Raw genomic sequence first — 7,360 nt, 5'->3', positions numbered from 1 at the left:
GCTCGTCTCATTCAAAAGGCACAGTAGCTGGACCAAAGAGTGTGGGAAACACACTGTTCTGCTTCACTCCTCCAGAGTCACCATCTCAGGCAATGACCATGGCTTTCCTGCAGGAAAGGGCAGCCATCACCTCTGGCACATGGAGGGAAGCTATACTTAGGTACCATGCTTCAAGGAGCAGAGCATAGGCCATGCAACTGCATTGAATCTTCATGCTGTGGAGCCAGGTGAGCCCTTGGTCCTTGGGAAGAAAAGATGTCCTGAGAAGACAAGGCAGCTCTTTTGCTGACTGCCACCTTGGACTGAGCTGCACAGATGGAGTCAGACTAATTTTTGAGCTTGCACATTTTTCCCATTGCACAAAATCCATCTTGAGTGTTTCAGGATTGAGACATAGGGACGCCTCCTTCTTGTTTCCTTCTGTACTACCCTGCAAGCTGTGAGCTGCCTGATGGGAGCATGGAGGAGAAAGCGGGGCGAGTACACGATGGGGAGAAGGGCTTTTCTCACTGCCCTGGTGCACTATACGAGTGCCTAAGCAGACCTGTGTGAGAAGAGATCCAGAAACATGGATGGACCACCAGCTACTGAAGTCAGTTCTTAGTGCATCTCTGACTCCAGCCCCAAGGAACAAGTGGCATCTTGTTGCCTAAGAAGGCAGGTCAGACCCTTAGCTGACTTCTGCCTTTGAACAGGCCAAGTTGTTCCTTCTGGGATTAGAGCCTGTCATTCACTGAAGTCAGTAAAACAGAATTCATGCCTGCAGCAGTTTTCTCTAAGATTTTTTGAGTTCACAGCTCTCCTCCACCTCTGGGGTGCCCATTGGAGAAGTCTGTCTGGGACTGGAACATCTTGCCTGTGGTCAGAGGCAGAGAGAGCTGGGACTGTTTCAAATAGAGAAGAGAAGGCTCAGGGGGATCTCATCAACATATGTATCTATGGCAAGTTGAGTATTGGCAAACAGTGTGCCCTGGCAAACAGAAGGGCCATACATATCCTGCGTGTCAAAGACAGCATGATGAGTGGGCTAAGGGCAATGACTGTCCCACTCTACACTTACACTGGTGCAGCCCCACCTTAAGTACTGTATGCAGTTTTGGGTGCCTCAATATAAAATATTAGAAGGACTTGGAATTGAGGCATAATATGTAAGGACAGGGAATAGTTAATGAGTTAATGAGACTGTATAAATCCATATGTTTTAGTATAAATCTGTATGTTTGGTATAAAGATCCTTTAAATATATGGTATAAGTTTTAAGTGTTGTTAAGAAGAGATTTCAGTGGTGAATAATAAAGACTATAGGGTGCTTAGAAGATACATACATGTACTAAATTATATGGGTCTTGAGCATGATGGAAATGGTATGAAATAGGTGGTGGAGATTTGGTCTGGCTTGTATGGAGTTAATTTCCTCCATAGAATCCCTCATAGTGCTATGCTCTGTATTTGTAGTCAGACAGGTGCCGATAACACCCCAGTGCTCCTGCTGTTGCTGAGCAATTCTTGCACAGCACCAGGGCTGTATCTCCAACATCCTCCCTGATTCTCAGAGGCAAGAAGGGTGAGTATGGACAAGAGACTGGGAGAGTACATAGCCAGGACAGCTCACTCAAACTGACCAAATTTATATTTCTTACCATATGGTGTCTGCTCAAAAATAAAGCTAAATTGTGAGGAGGAAGGGACAGCAGAGACAACAAAGTGCTAACCCACGTTCCCTGTCCAGCTGCACTACTCAGCGGGGATGAGGTAGAGAATTCAGGAGTGAAGTTGAGCCTGGGAAGGAGGGATAGGTGGAAGGACAGGAAGGTGTTTGAAGATTTTTATTTATTTATTTCTCATTGCCCTATCTGCTTTGATTGATATTAAAGTAAATTAATTTCCTCAAGACAAGTCTGACCATAATTGGTGAGTGATATTCCTGTCTTTATCTCAGCCCATGAGCCTTTTGTTGTAGTTTTTCTCTCCCAGCCCAGTCCAGGAAGGGGAGTGATAGAGTGACTAGTTGGGCACTTGATGGCCAGCCAGGGTCAGTCCCCCACAAACTCTTCAAGTATGTACAGAGGAGGGTGACCAAGATGGTGAAATTCCTTGACTTGAGGCTTGAGAGGAGGAACTGAGGTCACATGTTTTCATACAACTTCCTCAGGGTGGGCAGCAGAGGGGAAGGAGCTGATGTCCTCCCTCTGGTTACCAGTGATAACACATGAGAAAACGGAATGAAACTCTCTCAGTGGAAATTCAGACTGGACATTAGGAAAAGATTCTTCACTTGAACACTCTCTCCAGGAAAGTGGTCATAGCATCAAGCCTTCCAGAATTGAAGAAGCATCTGATGATGCTCTTAGTCATAAATATTAATTTAGGTAGTCCTGCAAGGACCAGGGAGGTGAGCCTGATGGTCTTTTATGACTACTTTCCAACTTCAGATTTTCTATGATGCAAAGAGCATGCAGCCAGACTCTTTTCAGTGGTTCCCAGTGACAGCATCAAAGGCAATTGGCACAATCTGAAACACAGGAGGTTCTCTCTGAACATCAGAAAACACTTTCTTGGTGTGGCTGAGCACTGGCAAAGGTTGCTCAAGAAGGTGTCATGAATGTTGGACCAGATGATCTTCAGAAGTCTCTGCTAACCTCAACCATTCTGTGATTGTGACATTAACTAAGCTTTAAACAACTTAGTTCTGTGATTAACAGTTCACCTTATTTAATGCCCAAAGTAATTTGGGTGACATGGACAGATCATCACACGGATTTGTGCTCATACCAGCCAGTAGTCTGCGGGCGCACAAGGAGCTGGGAGCAACACTGCCAGAACAACTGACCTCAACTGACCAAAGACATATCCTGTACCAGGCAACACTGTGCTTAGCAATAAAAGCTGGGGACAAAGAAGTAGGAAGGGCAAAGTGTTCTGCATAATGACGTTAGTCTTCCCAAGTAATAGCATGATGAAGCTCTCGAGTTGGTTAAAAACCTTCTTGCTACTGGGAAGAAGTAAAAGAAGTCTTCATTTTACTTTGTGTGTTTATTTAGTTTTTGCTTTACCTATTAAACTGTCTCAATCTCAATCCACGAGTTTTTTCACTTTTACCCTTTAGATTCTCTCTCCCATCTCACTGGAGGAAGTGAGCAAGAAGCTGTGTGGGGCTTAACTGGCTATTGGGGTTGAAGATTAAGCACAAGTTTTAATCTATGAGTAAATATGAACTAAAAATATGAACCAATAAAATTAAACCATGTATATGATCATCATGGATGAGAGCCTTTTCTAATTACTTCTGTCCACATGAGTCAGCTGGATTTTTAAATGTTGACTTTTGTAAGATCTGACTCAACACTGTATTCATATACCGAAATAAGCTTCTGCCTATCACAGCTCTGATCAAATATAGTATCAAGTAAGAGGGAAAAGCTGTATATAAAAGGCAGAACTTATGCTGCTTTTATGATCTGAAACTTTGATGTGAAATGGTGGCTCTTTTTATTTAGGAATAAATAAAAGTGAAAATCATTTATTTTAATGCAACATCCGAAGAAAGATTTTTCATGTGCTCATCAAGTAGATGGTAATCTAAAATGACATATTTCAGGAAAGATATTTCAGGAAAGATATTTCAACAAAAAGCAGTTGCTACATTATAGATCTAGCCAATGGCACTGAATTTAAAATAAATATAGACATGGTTACATGTTTGTGAGACAGCAAAACATTTTTGCTTCTTCTTTCAGGTTTAACTGTTGATAAAATCTTAAAGTACTTTTTTCCTTTAAAAAGTTGTAGAGACAAAATGAAGCAGGAAAGAGTTTTCATGTTTCATTTTCAAATGAATGTTCTTTCCCTGATAGAAGCACATCAGTCTCATTAATGTAAGTGGCAACTAATCACAGGAGAGTGAAAGAAAACTCCTCAAAGTGCACAGACATAAATATGCATAGGGAGGACATCTGCTGACAATGCTTTGTTTTAGTTCATTCTTGAATTTGAGCCACAACTGCTAGTGTTTCTAGAGCTGAACTCATTTTAAGTTCAGAGTAAATTGCTATTAGAGTGCTGTCAGTGTGTGCAGTGCTACACATGACAAAGGAAAACACATTACTCAAGGAATGTGTAATACAAAAAATGATTCATTATGACAAAATGTGCCAAAACTGTAACCCTTACTTGTTGAGTAATGATGTCAATTCATCAGAAGAGTACAAATCCAGTGGTGCTGGAACCAAGACTTCTATAAAAAGAGTGGCATGTTTAAATAATGGCAGAAGTAGTACTGTTTCTAACATGCAGATTTTTTCTTTTCTGTATTTACAACTTTTTTTTGTTCTGCCTGTATCATGGTGAGCAAGTTTGGGAAGACTAATTAAGATGTAAAAATAAAACTGATGATATAATAGAAGAAATAAAGATATGAAAAGTTGATGGATAGAAAAGTTCAAATTTTCTGTGTTTTGCTGCTTCTGCTGAAAAAAGGACGTGAGCTGATATTCAAGCCAATCATGCAATGAAAAAGTGTATTTCACCTGTCCTTTTAAAATTCAGAGTACTATTTTCATGCTTTGCCAAAATGTCTTTCACTCCCACATTAACTTTCTTGAGGAAAAAAATATTTTTTTGTCTTTTTGAGTGACATAGGTTTGACAAATTACTGATATATCTTTCACTTAGGAAGAAAATATTTCCACTTAAATTCTTTATTTCCAGCCTACTGGCACCCTTTAATTTTAGAAGCAGCTATGTTTACAGTGCAACCTTTCAAATGTAAACTATTAATTTTTTCACTATTAATGCTAAGTTTAGCTGTCCCTAATGATTAAAATTTCGACATTACTCATATTTTATAATTTTTACAGCCTCTAGCAATATATGGCATTACAGCTGAAAAATATTTTATGATTTGCATGGAGGTAATTAGATAGATTTGTAAGAAATGGTGTAAAATAAAACCCCATTATTTCTTCAATACTTAGAAGAAAGTACTGAAAGAAAAAAAAATTCTTAAAAACTATTAAACAATAGCAGGATGCAGAAAAGAAGACACAGAAATTAAGTTAAGACTGAAACTTTTGTTTAGAAAGGTAACCATTAAAAAAGAGCTGTTATTTCAATTTAATGAATGGTAGATTGAAATAAATTTCAAGATTTTACTGTGTAGAATTAATTTGACAGATAATGGTGTCTGGTGGTAATTGTTCTTTATTGTTCTGACATGCAGAAAATATTGTTAATGTTTCCCCAGGCATTTTCAAGTCCCATCTTTGTTACCTATAGCTAACTGCGATGTAAATGAAGTTGGCATTTTACTTTACTGAGTTTCAGATGTCCTTCTAGAGGAGGACATCTAACTGCCTGGTCAATATAAAGATAAGATAGAAAACACAGCTATATTCTTTTCCTAAGTAGAACTCCAAGAATTTCCTTAAACCCTTTTCCCAAGAAGGTATGTAGTCTTATAAATTATGTTGCTATTCATAAACTGGACTACCGCCAAACCAGAATAGATTAGCTAGTTTTAAAGAGACAGAAAAAAAGTTACAAATAACAGCAGTAAAAATAGTCATTCAAGGACTTCAAAAAGAGACAAGAAAAGTTTGAAATAAAACATGACACAGGGATAAAAGCAAAATCATAACACTGAGATTTACATGGCCTGGCCAGTCTACTGTATCTAGATATTAAAAGCTGCAATATTCTGCAGTTATGTAGAAGTTTTAGCATTCTGGAAGTGTCAGGTTTTAATGCTGGGCCAGCAATTAAATGAATGACAGATGCTCTCTATTAACGTCTCTCTCCCCCATGTAGGGAAGGAGAATAAAGGAGAGAGACTGATGCATTGGAAACTGAACAACACACCTATGATGGCACAATAGTGATGAGAAGGAAAACTTCGAAATATATACAAATATATAGAAAAAGCCATAGCAAGTTACCACCAAGGCTGCAGGGCAGGCCCTGGAAAAGTTCCAGAAATCCCAGGCTGGGCTCCTGGAGTCAGTGGCAGTCAGGAGCTGGAGGCAGAACACAGGGAGGGCATGGATTGGGATCAAAGACAGATGAATGTACAGAGTCCTGTCTGGACACCAGCCATGGATGAAAAGAGCTTGAGCCTCATGATCCCTCAGATTCACACCACGTATGACACATGTGGGGTGGAAAGCTCCATTTGGTCAATTTTGGTCACCTCTGTGCTTCACTCCTCCCTAAAGGAGGGTTGCAGGTCTGACCCTTTTACTCCCTTTCTCTTTCTGGAGTACAAGATGTTTCTCAGAACTGAGCAGTGGCCTTGGTTCTGCACACCAGTCTCCAGCAGTAACTATAAACATTGAGTGTCATCAGTCCTAGAAGCAGACACTGACTGGGAAACATGCCATTAATTTCAGCAGGTGCAGATACTTGGATGAGGCTTAACAGAAAAGTGAAATTACAAGAAAGAAAAATTATTTTATCCAGGCTCAAATCAGGACAAAAAGTTAGAGAACTCACTAAAGAATTAAATTACTAAATATAGCAAAACCCTAGAAAATGTACACAAGCTAGAATAATAATTTCACTGCTGGTATCACTGCTGGTTCACATAGTTAACTGTTTCTCAAATGTGGACATGATAAGAGGGCAGAAAAGAGCATTTAAGATAAACATAGGAAATGGAATGTATAAAAAATACAGATAGCCAACTTAACAAATGCTGCATAGACAGTAATAGATGTTATGAACTTTCTGATATCATTATTCATAAAGAAGTCAAGTTTTTAGTGTAAATGTAAAAGCAACTTCTTCTGCATAGGAAAAAGCATATTTTAGTTATCTTTACATACTCTCTAGCCTCATAAATACTTTTTATCTTTAATTGTATGATAAAAAGTGTCTTATAAAAGCATCCCAGATTATGTAAGAAAAGACCCTCCCATGTGATTTAGGAGCTTTGTGGTGTAGAACCAAATGATCCCTAATTGGTCTACAGACACCTAAAGAGCATATCCATTGAACATACTACATGCACATGTGGAATAATTGTAGTTTCTTACTTAGAACTCCTTTAGTAGTCAGGGAAGGTAATAATTCTGCTCTAGAAAAATTAAAATATGCCACTAGGAACAAAATATATATAGCAACATTATGATGCTTTCCACTCTTACAAGCAACCCAATAATTTTTCATCTGAATTTATTATGTGCAGAAAGAGAAGGGGCCATGTGGGAGGAAGACCTGCCATTAGTTTGAATTTGGCTCATAAGGGAAGAAAAAAAATGAATCTACTGTTACAATACAATCAAAAACCAAACTATATCTCACAATGACCTTAGTGCTCACTGCCACATATGTACCTCTCAATAAAGACTTAGCACTTAGAGGAAAC

The sequence above is a fragment of the Heliangelus exortis genome, chromosome Z (assembly GCF_036169615.1).
Source record: "Heliangelus exortis chromosome Z, bHelExo1.hap1, whole genome shotgun sequence".
Classification (NCBI taxonomy): domain Eukaryota; kingdom Metazoa; phylum Chordata; class Aves; order Apodiformes; family Trochilidae; genus Heliangelus; species Heliangelus exortis.
This window is presented reverse-complemented; position numbering follows the sequence as displayed.